General features: G+C 38.3%; 1 pseudogene; it reads right to left on the reverse strand.

The window, feature by feature from the left end:
* Positions 1-15,154, reverse strand: part of LOC136877701 (dual specificity protein kinase CLK2 pseudogene) — a 130,260-nt pseudogene extending 115,106 nt beyond the window's left edge.
* Between the last annotated feature and the right edge of the window lie 248 nt (positions 15,155-15,402).

Here is a 15,402-nt window from a genome sequence, read left to right on the forward strand (position 1 = left end):
TAGTAACAATATCACAGATAACCTAATAATAATACTAACATAATAATAATAATAATAATAATAATAATAATAATAATAATAATAATAATAATAATAATAATAATAATACAGATAAAATCATACAATAATAAAATACAGATATCATCTTGTAACGAGATTTGAACCGTTACAATACGTATTAGTTTATAACACAAGGATTACAAACCATCACCAAGAGTACAATCCTCATATGTCACGTCTTCCAGATCAATCTAATAAGCGCCTCAAACATAGATTAGTGCTGTTGTTGGTGCCAGTCAAATCAAATGCAAACAGCTCTCTGCATTGAAGGTGAAATTCAAATCGCAGCTTTACAATAATGAATTTTTAATAACGGCGTGACTTCGCCCTTTCGGTTAAAGTCGCACAGCTGTTAGCCTGCGTTCAGGGTGTTTACTATATATTTTACGTTGTCTCTTCATCCTCCAGACTTATTTCATGTCATTCATCTTACCTTCTTGCCAATTACTTATGATGAAGCCCGTCACATTATAAGGTCGAAATTACCACACAGTGTTTAGTTTTCATGCGAAATGGGCTAATAGCTACTTATTACAATTCATGCTCAGAGGTTAAAGGTACAACATGTATATTTGGATGATATGAAAAACATCTGCTTATTATCTATAGAAGGTAGGAGGTGCACTTCAAAATGTGGTCATCATCAAGTTCACACAATGATCATCGCATTTTCACCATATGCACTTGTCTTCAGTAGAAATAACATTACATTTTCGTCAGTACACTTCAAATTACTGTATATTCTGTGGGTGAGGGACGGTACCCCCTGCCTGTCGCAAGAGGTGACTAAAATGGGCCACCAAGGGATGATGGAATTAGAACCATGAGACTACTTGTGATTAGTACCATTACGTGAGGAACACCATGAATCTACGTTGCCTAGGATAATACCATTTTGTGAGGAACACCACGGGTCTGGGCGTTGCCTGTGATCAGTACTATCGTGTGCATCCCTCCGAGGCGGGGGAGCGGGCGCTCGGCTGCACACACTAGTGTCTAGCATGAGAAGGTGCCGAGCGCTGCGCTGCAATTTATTGGTTCCACTGTGCTTAGAATGAGTCTTTGTTACCTGTGAGTAGTACCACTACACGAAAAACACCATGGGTCTACGTAGCCTGTGATTAGTACCATTATGTGAGGAACACCATGAGTTTGCGTTATCTGTGATTAGTACTACTATAGGTGAAACATCACGATTCTGCTCTACCAGTGATTAGTACCATGATGAGTGGCCGGTGACCCGGATTTTGACCCCTTTGCACAACAAGCATCATCTGAGAAGATAAGGCATTTTAAATAGGATCCACTGATTGTTTTGCATTCATTGTCATTTTCCCATCATTGTTCGTTTTAAATTCTAGTCAGTGGATACATTTTGAAGTTTTATTTATCGTTTCATTTCGTTGCATCTCGTACCATTAGGGACAAATGACTTACCTGTTGAACTCCTTTAAACAACAAGCATAATCATCATCATCATCATCATCATCATCATCATCATCATCATCATCATCATCATCATCATCATCATCAAAGTACCGCCTCGTACTTTGCTTTCGTTTCGGCCTAGGTATGCGCAAGTCGACAATTGGTCTCAGTGAAATATTTGTCTGTCTTTTACCTTCTTAATTACGCTTATAGGTTACTCCTTAGGTATTTATTTGTATTAAGATTAGATATTATTGTTAACATGTTTAATACTGTTGATCTGATGTTTGACAATTTTTTAATAATCCCTATAAGCCCTTTGCTTATTATTATTATTATTATTATTATTATTATTATTATTATTATTATTATTATTATTATTATTATTATTACTTAATATTTAGGATACCACGATTCCTTTCATGGGCCTTTAATATTTGCTTCTACGACAGGTCTCCCAGGATCTTCGATTATATTGTTTGAATCTAATTGTACCTCCTCCCCTTTTGCAGATTCTTTAGTGAGATTTCTAATATTGATACTGAGAATATATATATATATATATTAATCAGATCTACTCCGTGATGATAATTATTATACCCACCTCGTGTGATAACAGGTAGAAAAGTGACTGAAGTCTCATGTTCATTGGCTGCTCCCTATAGACGATTTCACGTACATTCCGCTTGAAATTTTTCTTGGCCTAGAGCATGAAAATGATTCCCTGCTTTCATTACACATATTATATTTCCAAAACCTTTGGTAATAGCAGCTGGTACTGTATATCATGTACACAAACATCACTTGTTTGACATGCTGTTCGAAACACCAAGAATGTACTTGCAGGCTTAAACCTAATCCATTACAAGCACTATTGTTCATTATAAATGATATTAGTGAAAATAAATGTTAGTGAAAATATCACGGAGTATTGACCTGTTATGAAATGGAATTGAGAAGAGTAAGTTTTACAAAGGATGAGGAATTATGAATCATACCATAAATTCTTGAGAATTTAAATTAGTTTCTGACCTATAGATGCTTTTATTGCATTCTGCCAAGAAACAGGGAAAAAACGTCTTGTGCCACATTTTTAAAAATTTTGAATTTCATATTTGGACAGCTGGTTCATATATAATTAATAGTTACTGTGACTTTTTCGTCAATATTTACGGAAATATCCACCCAGGGTAATTCTTATATGGAAGATATAGTTCAGGGAATAACATATAGGCAAGAAAGCCCGGAAACGGGAAGGAAGACCAATCAACACTTCATATTGTGCCAGTTCGTCGATTGGTTGTCTATACGGCCGCATACCGCAGTACGTGTTTCAGGCGAGGCCAGCAAAATGGCGGATGTTATCCAGAATCCTCGACACCATCTGTTGAACTAGTCGGGAACACTCATGTGCCCAACTTGGCAGGTTCGATCCTGGCTCAGTCCGGTGGTATTTGAAGGTGCTCAAATACGTCAGCCTCGTGTCGGCAGATTTACTGGCAGGTAAAAGATCTCCTGCGTGACTAAATTCCGGCACCTCGGCGTCTCCGAAAAGCGTAAAAGCGTAGTTAGTGGGATGTAAAGCAAATAACATTATTATTATTACACTCATGTGCAATATAGATCATGCCTGCATCTGTCGCAATAGTCAAGAACAAGCTCAGTTGTCACCGTTTTATTGTCAATGAAGTATGAAGGTAAGATTTAATGCAAACTCTCAAAACTTAGACATTTAATTATGGGCGAACAAAGACTGTCGTTTATATATTTCCTATAATGGTACTTATGAGTCGCTTATGCTCGTTTCACAAACATACTCTCGTCTTAATAAATGTCATAAGCTCGTTGCGTAATATACTATAATGTTTCAGATTCTGAAACAGCCTATTATGGACTGAAATTCACAGCTTAAGAGATTTGAGATAAATTATTGTCATGAGCGAGAATTTTAGTACGAGTAAATACAGATATTTTGTTATCCTTCCTACGATGCGCCTTACTTCAGTGTTTCAGTCTTGATAAAGCCAAGTTTGCCAAGGGGATGTTGAACCACACAGCGTACTATGGAGAATATTTATCAAAATCCTTCCATTTGTAAGCCAAGTTTTATAGTCCTTGGCTGAATTTTGTTCCAATTACAAACTGTTGAAGTGAAAATGATGTAGAGCTCCGCTTTATGTCTTCCACTGGATATATTGCAGTCAGCGATTACGCCGTAACTCACAAGGCGTAACTGAAGTACGAACAGAAGTTTGTTACGAGGGAAGATTTCTGTAAGGTGGTTACCAAGTACAATATCTAGTGGTAAGTTACTTGAGTGGAATGATTTATTTAAAGTTCAGAATAGCATGCTCTGGCACTTCCATAGTGATCACGTAACTTAAGTCTTTGAAATGTTCTTCAAATCGACAAGTATTACATATAACCCGCCACCTGTAAAACCTTTCCATCTTTGCTCCTGAAACGCATTGCAAGAAAAAATGGAAGTTTACGCATCGTAAATATGAACATGTCTACATTTATATAATTTTACCATATCTCTGAAACATTTATAGCACTAATCTTTACATTTTAAAAACTTAATTTAACGTCCATGGAATTGCTTGCTGTACTCTTGCTGCTGTTGTCAGAGTGTAACATTTTGAAATACTTAAGGTTTGTGTGAATTTTTAAATTACGGTGTTGTAATGTCAACTAGTATTAAGCTGTGCCTGTAGTATAGTAAGCCGTAGTGTTAACCACTGGAAATACTTAAGTTGTGTGTGCATTTGTATATGATAATGCTGGATTTAGAATGTTAAACTAGTAATATTTCTTGTAATATTTGCTTTCCATGGAATTGCTTGTTATACTACCGAGCTCGATAGCTGCAGTCGCTTAAGTGCGGCCAGTATCCAGTAATCGGGAGATAGTGGGTTCGAGCCCCACTGTCGGCAGCCCTGGTTTCCCATTTTCACACCAGGCAAATGTCGGGGCTGTACCTTAATGAAGGCCACGGCCGCTTCCTTCCAATTCCCAGGCGTTTCCTATCCCATCGTCGCCATACGATCTTTCTGTGTTGGTGCGACGTAAAGCAAATAGCAAAATAGCAAAAAAATAGCTTGTTATACTCTTGTTGCAGTTGTTGTTGTTTTGCTGTTGTTGTGTATTTATGTTTTAACTTTACTTTATTATCGCACTAGGGGCTGCCTGGCCGAGGCGGTAAAGGCGTGCTCGGTTCGCCCGGAAGGATGTGGGTTCGAATCCCCGTCAGGAAGTCGTAAAATTTAAGAAATTTAAGAAACGAGACTTCCACTTCCGGAGGTGCATATGGCCCTGAGGTTCACTCAGCCTACACCAAAAATGAGTACCAGGTTAATTCCTGGGGACAAAGGCGGCCGGGCGTAGAGCTAACCACTCTACCCCATCACGTGCCGAGGTTAACAATGGTGGAAGCCTTTACCTTCCACTCCTCCAAGGGCCTTCATGGCCTGTACGGAGGTGACTTTGCTTTTATTATCGCACTACTGTAAGTGACCATTGCCACCGGGATATTTCCAATTGCGATGTAATTGTTAATAATAATATCGTCCCTGTTTTGGCAAAAGGGCGAATGTTACAATGCTCTTCCTACCCATTATTTCCCTTGAGACTGGTCACGCCTTCCAGCCATAAATAGATATATTGACCAATTTTCGTTGAGTTCATATTCCTATGCGTGTGTGTAAAGGAAACTTTACCATACTGAAGGAATCTATGTTTGTATGACAATTACCCTCTCCTAGAGTGTGATGTATTTAAAGTTCATTTTCCTTTACACACCCGCATAGGAAAATTGAACTCAACGATAATTGTTCTGATGGACTGTATATCAATATGTGGCTGGGAGGTGTGACCAGCCTTAGGGGAAATAATGGATAGGAAGAGCATTGTCACATTCGCCGTTTTGGAAGAACAGGGACGATATGTTGGATGCAAAATGGACTACAAGGAAATGTAAAGGAACTGTATGGTTTAAGTAAAATTAGTGTTGATTTTCTTAATTTAATTTTACCTTGCTCCGACAAATTTTAATCGCTAACATATTACGTTATCAGGTATCAACGCACAAACGTTTGAGAATATCCTGTGCGGATATACAGAATACTTTCCGCAATTGCACTTCTTTCATCCGCATTCGCGATTGGTTATCCGCTGATATTGCAAATATTTGACTACATTACAACCATTTACTTAAACGGATAGGTTTGTTGACATAATACAACGGGTCTGATACTTGACACAAGGCCCCCTACAGTCACAGGTTTATGTGGGATTTCTTCTTGCGACAACTACTGGTGTATAGAGGGGTTCCCTTTCGGAAACATTGTTCCTTCCTTCCACCAATTGGTCGCCTAACCACAAGAAAAAATAAGAGTATATGTACACGCAAATCAATAAAATTTATTATTCAAGAATGGTCATCAAAATTATCCGCAGTGCCATACAGTTTGCATCCGCCAAGACAATGACTTAGCGGTTATCCGCATTCGTGCAGGGCTCTAATATAGGTCAATTAAATTTTGACTTATAGGCCTAGATGTTTTTATTTCATTCAACCCTGAAGAACGGAAAAATCTCTTGAGTCACATTTTTGTTTAATTTTGAATTTGAAATTTGGACAGCTGGTTCTTATAGACTATAATTAATATGTATTCTGTAACTTTTCCATCAGGCTAGAAATGTATGGATTACAAAATTTCAATTTTGTCTTCCTTACAGAATTTGAGAAAAAGTAGTTCATTTTATCAAAAGAATACGTAGTAACGTATACGAACTTGAAATTTTCCTAGGAAAATGATAGAAAACATGATTGATAGTGAAATTTGGTTGCGACAAAGTTCTGAAAAGTAAAATGGCTACAAATACGTAAATGAAGGCGTCGATTTACTCTCTACACGCTTTACTACCTAATTATAAAATGGCGCTGGGAGCTTTAAAAATGGTGGTAGGGTGAAATGAAGGGAGTTTAAAGCGGAATAATTGAAGGATTCTGTAATTCGTAAACTTGAATGTTGATATTCTGGACGGAAATGGTCACATTAAAGTCATGACTCGCTTTAAAGGGCAAAGATTTCGAGACGTGAGTTTTTCGTATAATTTTGGTTGCTATAGCTTCTATTAATTTAAAGTATCTCTGAAAATCGTTATATCAGAAATTTAGTAGTTTGTTAGAGAAAGGGACACATTAGTGTATATGAGAAAACCAGGGTCAAATTGTGACTACTTTTAATCTTATTTTGGCTACTGAATAAACATTGTTAAATATTTGGGAAAACAAGAACACTGATTTGTAGCAGAACATTTCAGAACATTTAGCTAAATATTATATGTTCAGTTCCTTTATCTTAGAACGATAATAGCCTATTGTATCTCTGACCATTAGCTGGCTCTCGGACATTAATGATACCTCCCTTAATATCTGTCTTATCGAAGAGAGTAAAATGGCTCTCTAATTTTCCCCTTTACCCACCTTGAAGTGACATGCACATGTCCCACAAGACTTACACAAAACATCTAATTTTTCGTAATCATCTTCGTTACTCTCTGGCATTCGCTAAATAACTGCATCGCATAAAGGAACGGAAATAACATATTCTTAAACTTATGTTGTATACAGTCTTTTGATAGACAATTTTCCTATAAATACCAGCTGCGTGGGATTACCACGACATTATATGGACCTGATGACACAATCCTGAATGAGTAGAATCCAAATACGTAGTGTGGTTGAAATAAGTCCGGCAGTTTTCCAGTTTTAGGAAAATACAAACAGAAAGATAACCAGACAGACACCTAAGGGAAAAGTTCTACATCATGTTACCTCGGTGTTCATATACCTTAGTTGCGGGTAAATTTAAAGCCGAGAGAAATATGAGACATCCTCTGAATTTCTCCTTTTGTGGATGCTTTAAATAACTGCAGAGCCTGAAGCCTGTGGGTAATAGTAATTTTGTCCATCATTTGAAGAGTAAGCGAAATTATGTGCAGAACAAAAGTTATTTAAAATGAAAGGGCGTTTTACATATAGTCTACAGATTTTACATGTAATCAATAGTCTAAGACAAAATCGAAAAAACTCTTCTGGTCTTAGTATAAACCCTCCTTCTATTCAGTGATTTTTAAATGATATGCTTATTCACACCTGTTCCTGGATGAGTAGACTATAAGTTTGGTGGAGATATAATCAATAGTGTAAGAGAAAATTGAAAAACTCTTCCAGACTTCTTATGAACCCCAAGTCTATTCAGTGATTTTTAAATGATATGCATATCGAAACCGGCTTCTGGATGAGTAGACTCTACTGTAAATATGAAGTTTGGTCGAGATATATTCAGCCGTTTACCCGTGATAGTGGAACAAACAGACACAAAAGCTAAAAACTACTGATACGATCTTGAATTGACCTGAAACGGGTAAATATATCAAAATTTGGCGAAATAAATGACATTACAGACAATGGACTCCCCTAGAATGTTATTTATAACATGTTACGTTGTTTTGAAATGGTTATTTGAATATATTTACCGGTATTTTTCTTAGTGTGTTTGTCCATTATCATGTTATTCTTGTCTAACATTGCGCCATGTTATTCCTCAGTTCTATCGATTTCAGAGGGCATTACACAAGGCCCAATAGAGTACCATAATATGTTCAGTTTATGAGTGCGACCTGGATAATAATAATAATAATAATAATAATAATAATAATAATAATAATAATTTACAATTAGTTGATAAGTGGCAATTTATCATACAAAACGTATACTAATTACATAACACAACATTATATGGGAACAAAAATGAAATAAAAATACAAAATACAAAAGAAAACAAGATAAAACTACATTTTAAAATTAAATGATTACTTACAAATAATTAACATAATTATTACAAGCAATGTACAGGAAATCACATGAAATGTTTATACTGTAATATAAATTATATATATTGTCTAACAAGTAGCATAAGTTACCACGCAGATATGACTTCGAGATACCCCACATGAATGTAAGTCTTCGTCGCGAAAAAGGGCAGTTCGGAATTTCCGTTAATATTGTGCCTACCGAGCGATTTTCGTTGACCTTCCTCCTTCAATAAATAGGTGTTAGACTTTTGCACTCTGAGAATTCTTTCTAATTTCAAAATGTACTGAGGTATTGTACCCTGATGAGATAGGCCCTAGTTTCATGATTTGGTTTTTTTGAAGATATATACAGATATATAGAAATATTAAATGAAATACAGTGTCAGTTTTGTGTGGACGGGAGAATTTCAACATAACCCGGCGTGATCGCGACAAACCGTCGCCACAGTAAGCTTGTCATTAGGGGGAGAATGTTTCTTGGCCAGAAGCTAAGAGGATTAAATCAAGAGCTCACAACAACAGAATAATGACTAGGAGGAAGTGAAGGAGTATATATTTCGGACCAAGGGCGAGCAGATGTATCACCAATACCGAGAATGTGACGTACCAGTTTTTCCACGCCCGAGGCATTTGGTGTTGTCACGTTTTAAGGAAGAGATTTCAAACTAACCGAAGCGGTGTTGACCAATGAGAAAATTTATCATAGGCCCGCAGATAAACCAACATAAGAAAAACTCAGGAGGTGAGCGGGTGCAGTATTTTTGAATGATTACAGTGGTGTTTGATGAGAAAACTGATAGGAAGGGAAAACGAGCTAACACTTACACAAAAGAACGTAGATCTATATTTTTGTAAACGAAAGTGAGTGTAAAAATTGTCCAACTCGTTGGCTGAATGGTCAGCGTGCTAGCCTTCGGTTCACAGGGTCCTCGTTTCGATTCCCGGCCGACTCGGGGATTTTAATCGCTTCTGATTAATTCTTCTGGCTCGGGGACTGGGAATTTATGTCCATCGCAACACTCTCCCCTTCATATTCGCACAACACACTACACTACCAACCACCACAAAAACACGCATGAGTGATTACATCCCTCCATGTAGGGTTGGCGTCAGGAAGGGCATCCTTCCGTAAAACAGGGCCAAATCCACATGTGCGAAGCATTTCGCACCCGTGACCCCACAGGTGTGGTAAAAGCGGTAGGAAAATAATAATAAGAAAGTGAGTGTAAAAATTAATGGAATGCTATCAAAATATATAGCCCTACAGTTAATTTCATGAAGCAGTGAATAGTTTTCTTCACAAACATACATGTTATAAGTGTTTCACGATTTCTCGTGTCCTTCAAAGTCAAGCTGAGGATTGAGGGACAATCGTGACGTAATTAACGAGCTCCTTCAACTGATGAACTTAACATTACAGAACCGAAAACCGAAGTAGTTTTGGCGGAAACGAATTTCAGAGGGCTCTGGGCTCTGCTGAAAAGGAATAGTCTACTGTTAAAAGAGAATTACTTCCTAATTGGAAGTACACACCGTATGTTGTGCAGTTTCCTGCACTGGTGTTTGCCCCGGGGTCGTTATGAAAGTGGTAACCCTCCGAGCGTCTTAATAAGCCAGCCCAATACGAGGGGAGCTGATGCCACTTGTGACTCGCGGGGAACAATCAGAACAGCAGACCACAAGTGGCCACTCAACCCTGCACGTCACCGTCAGCCACAGCGCTGCCAACGACGAAAGTGTACTGTGCGCGTCGTTTAGTTCCCCTCTCAGTATGAGAATATTAGCTTCAGTCTGCTGAGCGATATTTATGATTTATGACCACTCGTTTCTAATACACCAAACTCTTCCAACCTTAAACGTCAAGTAGCAGGAAAAGTGTCTCTTATAAACTACTGACATAGAATATAAATTCCTTCGTAACAAAGCCTTCCAGTCTACTATCGGCGCAGAAAGTTTCTGCACCCGAGCTTGAGACAGAATATCTGGAAAAGTGCCCGGTCAATTTTGAAGAAATAAACTTCAAATTTAAGCTTCATTTATTCATTATTCATCAAGTGGAAATATGATATTTAATACTGATTTAAAAGTTATGCTTGGAGATCGAGAATGAAAAATGAGGATATCTTTTTATCTTTAATGAGCAAACCTGAAATTTGAAATAAATTATAAAGAAACTGTGAATATTGAATTTTCACGACCGCATTGTAATCGAAATCAACTTACAACATATTAGGTCGTGTTACGTACGTTTAGTACGTGTTGAAGAGATGTTAAGTACAGAATAAAAATGGCCAACCGGACACCAGTGGGATCCTAACCCGGGAGGTTGTGCGCCATTTTTGATCTGTACTTAACATCTCTTCAACACGTAATTTACGAAACACGACCTAATAAGTTGAAAGTTGATTTCGATGAAGAAACTGTTTGAGCCATTGTTATGTTATTTTAATAAACTATGTCTATAACATTTATAAATGTTGTGTTAATATTTGTTTAGCTGAAACCAGATTTTTCTGTCCAGTTGACCGATAGCTGTCAGCATATGTAATGAGGTATTCCACCGGCTACTGAAAGGTTGTAAGCTGAAGAATGGCGACATTGGTAAAATATTAAAATACAAATGGAAGAAATACGCCTCTGTGGTGTAGTGGTTAGTGTGAATAGGTGCCACCCCCGAAGGTTCGGGTTCAATTCCCGTCTCTGCCACAAAATTTGAAAAAAGTTGTACGAGGGCTGGAACGGTGTCAACTGAGCCTCGGGAGGTCAACTGAGTAGAGGGGGGGTTCGATTTCCACCTCTACCATCCTCAAAGTGCTTTACCGTGGTTTCCCACTTCTCCTCCAGGCAAATGCCGGGATGGTGCCTAACTTACGGCTATGTCCTCTTCCTTCCCTCTTTGTTGTCTATCCCTTCCGATCGTCCAATCGCCCAGCATAGCAAGTGAGGCCACCTGGGCGAGGTACTGTTCCTCCTCTATGGTTGTATACCCCCGACCCAAATTCTCACTCTCCAGGACACTGCCCTTGAGACAGAAAAAGTGGGATCGCTCGCTCAGTACGAGGAAAAAAAAAACAACCCTGAAGGTTAAACTGATTAACTAGGCAAGGCAAAAGGAAGAAGAGACAATGTAAAAATGATGAAATGCAATATAAAATTAGGAAAAGTTACATAACTGAGAACTAGAATATGTATTTCCTTGGAGCATGTAAAACATCACAAAAGGGTGAGGAATTTGCTTGGTGAGAATACTACTAAATATGCAAGATATCAGATACGGTACTTGGAACAGTTCCCGATTTCACCCACTCCTTTAAAATGAATGAGCAAAGTCCACATGGACGTCCAAAGCAGCGCTGGCATGACAAAGTGAATGGTAATACGAAGACTCTCAACTTATGTGGTATGAGGTATGTGATTTGCAGGGATGTTTGAGACTGTACAAACACCCTGCCCCGGGCCAGTGGAATTTAAGGTTAAAATCTGCGCCCCGGCCGGGAAGAGCACACTACGCTGACCATTCAGCCAAGGAACCTGACATCCTGAAGTAACATAACTCACATGTTGTTTGGCATCCACCGGCGGAGTGCTCACACTAGTGCTGTGTTAGATTATTTCGACCGATGTGACCTCCGGCGTCGACATTCTTTTTTTTTTTGCAGTATAAAGACGTATCTGTATATCAATGGTATGGACTTTCAAGAGGATTTAATTAAAATCGGATGGAAGAAGGTGATGAAAGTATTATTCCTGATAGGGCCTACTCCTGACGATAGCGATGTACGTGGCAAGATAATATTCTAGGAATTTTAAAGTATAATGCCGCCTGATTTAAGAAGATGAAATGCTCTCATTCGAGAGTACAAGAAGATTGAAATGAACCCTCAATTGCCTGCTTTGGATGATATTCCCACTGTCATGATAACGAGGCTCAAGTCACGGCATCCATCTTTGCGTGATGCTGTCACATTGGCTGATGGGAATTTTCACCATTTAGAAGAATGGAGATGTCGCGGGAAAGTTGCCATAGACAGTTCCCTACACAACATATTTTCTGGTGTACATCTTCCTGGTGGACATCATCTACCTCGTAAGCTTTGGATCACTCTGAATCGGGTGAGAACAAATCATGGACGATGCAGAGGTGCCTTTTATAAGTGGAAATATATTTCATCACCAGAGGAGTGCGACTCTGGTGCCTCTCGGCAGATGATCCCCTATATTTTAAATGAATGTGTACTACGTTCCTACACAGGTAGACCGAGTGAATTTTTGTAACCAACAGGAGAAGCCATACAGTGGATCACCCAACTGGACATTCTACTATAATCATATCTAGCTCCCAAGAAACATGTTTCTTGTCTGTGTATATTTGTAAATACTGTGTACTGGTACATATCTGCATAACTTTCTGCCATATGCCAATAATAATAATAATAATAATAATAATAATAATAATAATAATAATAATAATAATAATAATAATAATAATAATAATAATAATAATAATAATAATAATAATAGCTGGCTTCATGGTGTACGGGTAGCGTGCCTGCCTCTTACCCGGAGGCCTCGGGTTCGATTCCTGGACAGGTCACCGATGTTTACCTGGACCTGTGGGATGATTCGAGGTCCACTCAGCCTACGCGATTAGAATTGAGGAGCTATCTGACAGTGAGGTGGCGGCCCCGGTCTCGAAGGCCAAGAACAACGGCCGAGAGAATTCGTCGTGCTGACCACACGACACCTCGTAATCTGCAGGTCTTCGGGCTGAGCAGCGGTCGCTTGGTAGGCCAAGGCCCTTCATATTGCCATGGAGGAAAACCAGTATCAGTTTTACTACTGTTTCGTGATACTATTGTGGTATTTCATGCCTTAAACTCGACTGTTTGTCACCACGTAAGAGGATTGTATAACTTAGCGGCTGCTATATTTATGAGCGGTGTGGTATTGTGCACGTCAGCAGTACGTAGTCCTGGTTACAGGTCACCTGTTAGGGCACCAGCCCGCACAATAACCTGCTAACTTCAGCAACCGTCAGCTAATGTCCCCATTTCTGCTGTTATTTTAGTCCTTAAATCTCATACGTGCGGCTATTCTCGTATTATCTCATTTTAAACCGCTTCGTACATCAAGAGAGGGAAAAACGACAAAATTATGTTAGTAATTTTCTCTGCAGGAACCACTGTGAATTGTCGATTACTTCAGTAACTGTGATGAAATTGTCACCAGCTTCTATTAAAATCCATAGTGAAGATTCCGTATACACGATTCTCTTGAAAATAATTACTATAAGCAATACATTCCATATCAAGCTTATGTTCAGCGGCTCCCAGAAAGTCATGAGCGAGGCATTAGTGAGAAATAATAGAAATAATAATAATAATAATAATAATAATAATAATAATAATAATAATAATAATAATAATAATAATTTCGTTGTCAACATCCCTTTTTCTCAACTAATACAAAGCTTAAAGTGATGAAAATGGTATGAGTGGACAGGAAGTTATACAGACTGCTGACATAGTGTAACTCATTTCACGTAAAAACACATTATCTATTTAAATTCTTTAGGCTTGCCAACACAAATTTATTCTGAAGGAATTTTTTTCCGGAAATTATTTTACGTGCTATTTACGTGCTAGCATGTTTAAGCACCTTCGAATGCCATTGGACTGAGTCGAGGTAGAACCCACCAATTTGGATTTAGAAGGTCAAAATTTTACCGTCTGAATTACTCATCCTGACACCAGAAGTTAAAATATGATTCATGTAAAGGAACGACTTTTTTAATCGATTCTTTCCATGGCTTTAGTCCATCCTTGTGATATTTTTCGAAATTAAACTCACTTTAACTGGACTGTCTTGGTTCTCGGTACACAGTATTTTACAGAGATGAGAATTTGTTTATGCCTATTGAACTATGTTCCGTGACTATAGAGGACGTTATATGCCATCCCTGCCAGTATCGTAAATTTTCACGACACGGAACAAATTTATCTGAGGGCTATCTTGATGGAGTACGATATCTGCTTTTGGTCAGTTCTGTCCTTCTCTGTTGAATAAATTCTCTACATGTTTGTAACAGTTAAAATATACAGTACTATACATTCCAAATTTGTACGACTACAGATGGACAGTCACACATATATGAATGGAAACTGGTTACCAGCCATAATGTTTAGTAGAATATTTAACCTTTTCCATCCCATGCCCGAGTTAACTCGGATGCCAACATTTCTCCTGCTGTCCCAAACACGAGTTAATTCGGATTTAAAGCAATGCGCTCTTGTTCAGTGCCGAGTTCAGTCCAACGCTGTTGACATGCTTTGTTCAGACGACGGACGATTCATAAATCGCCTTACCGTTTTTTGTCGATAATTATGTGCCTTGTGTTTTTCTTTCACAACTGTCTTCTGAGGTGGGTGCACGGGAGTGTAAAGAAAGCATCACGAAAGATTATATTTTAGAAATTTTAGGCAGTGATGATGAGTCTGATTTTTTATGAATATAGTGGAGATAAGTTTCAATGAAACAAGCTGTCGACATTTATCACGCCAAGTTCTTTCAAGTTTTGGGAAAAGTGTTAGGAGAAAACTATTGCTAATATTGTCGTTCCATGACTTTTCAGTAGCTGTGTAAATGCAAAGTATTTATGGCCTATTACAACCAGTGTCAAAGCGTCCAGAAAAATCAGGTATGGGGCATGCATAAGGCTCAAAGAAACTTGGGAGTGAAAAGGTTAATACCTCAATAGTACTTACCAGAACTGTTGAGACATTCTATCTCTCTGGGTGATGAAACGGCCAATCCTATTCTTTTTAAAGCTGGTGGTCTGTCAACGCAACCATATCTGTACCCGATGACACACATCGTCTTCCGATGCTGACAATGTCCACGAATTTTAGTGGCAATATATTGGACGTGAAGCTTCCACTGTACGTTGAGTTATTTATATCTTCTTCCGGGTTGAATCGTGTTGTTGCTTCCTGTACATTCCGTGCAGTTTGCTGACGTTTCGAATACATT

This window comes from Anabrus simplex, chromosome 7 (assembly GCF_040414725.1).
Source record: "Anabrus simplex isolate iqAnaSimp1 chromosome 7, ASM4041472v1, whole genome shotgun sequence".
Taxonomy (NCBI): domain Eukaryota; kingdom Metazoa; phylum Arthropoda; class Insecta; order Orthoptera; family Tettigoniidae; genus Anabrus; species Anabrus simplex.